Source organism: Propithecus coquereli, unplaced genomic scaffold, assembly GCF_000956105.1.
Source record: "Propithecus coquereli isolate 6110/MARCELLA unplaced genomic scaffold, Pcoq_1.0 Scaffold256, whole genome shotgun sequence".
NCBI lineage: Eukaryota > Metazoa > Chordata > Mammalia > Primates > Indriidae > Propithecus > Propithecus coquereli.
The window spans coordinates 834612-835877 of NW_012148130.1; the positions used below are offsets into that span (position 1 = coordinate 834612).

At 33.9% G+C, this 1266-nt stretch overlaps 1 protein-coding gene across 1 annotated transcript in view; it reads right to left on the reverse strand.

Annotated features, from left to right (window-relative positions):
- Nucleotides 1-1266, reverse strand: part of TDRD9 (tudor domain containing 9) — a 129602-nt gene that overhangs the window by 127518 nt on the left and 818 nt on the right. The gene's annotated exons all lie outside the window — the stretch shown is intronic.

Here is a 1266-nt window from a genome sequence, read left to right on the forward strand (position 1 = left end):
AGCACAACTGTTTAAAAGACCGTCCTTTCCCCACTGAATGGTCTTGGCATTCTTACTAAGAATCACTTGACCATGAATGCAAGGGTGTGTTTTGGGGCTCTTTATTCCACTCCATTAGTCTATAGATCTGTCTTTATACTGTTTTGATTACTGTACCTTTGTAGTCAGGTTGAAATCAGAAGTGTGACTCTTTCCCGTTTGTTCTTCTTTTCAAGATTGCTTTGGCTATTCAGGGTCCCTTGATATTCCACATGAATTTTAGGATAGATTTCTATTTCTGCAAAAAACATCACTGGGATTTTGGTAGAGATTGCATTGAATCTGCAGATTGTGTTGGGTGGTAACGACATCTTAGTAATATTAAGTCTTACAATCCAGGAACATGGGCTGTTTCCATTTATTTAAGTGTTCTTAATTTCTTTCAGCAATGTTTTGCACTCTTCATTGTACAAGTCTTTCACTTCTTTAGTTAATTCCCAAGTATTTTATTCTTTCTGATGTTATTATAAATGGAATAGCTTTATAATTTCCTGCTCAGGCTGTTCATTTCTAGTGTAAGGAAATGCAACTGATTTTTGAGTGTTGACTTTGTGTCCTGCTACTTTACTGAATTTATTTATTAGTTCTAACAGTTTTTTGTGGAATCCTTATGGTTTTCTCTATAGAAGATCATATCATCTGCAAACAGATAATTTTACCTCTTCCTTCCTTTTTATTTCTTTTTCTTGCCTTATTGCTCTGGTTAGAATTTCTAGTACTAGGTTGAATAAAAGTGGTGAAAGCAGTCATCCCTGCCTTGTTCCTGATTTTAGAAAAAAAGCTTTCAGTCTTTCACTATTGAGTATGATGTTAGTTGTGGGCTTTTCATATATGGTTTTTATTGTGTTGGTAGTCTGAGTGTTGGTATACTCCTAGTTTGAGTGTTTTTATATGAACATCCCCCCCCAAGAAATGTGATTTTTAACTTAAGAAAAATGAACAATGATCCAGAAATTTTAATTCAGTAGCAAATGAATTAAAACAGAAGGATATTAGTCTCGCCACCATGAAAAATCTTCCTTTAATTGCAATCAAATGCTGTTACGTACTATATAAGGTGGCCCTGACTGTTATATATAAACTTTTATATATGTGTGGCTTCTTAGCTTATTCATCAAGGTTCCCGAATTTTGTTTTTCCAGACTTTTCTTTTTATGTAGTTTACAGATCTTAAAATTTTACATAGACACACACATATTATGAATACGGTCCTATCTCACTTCGAGT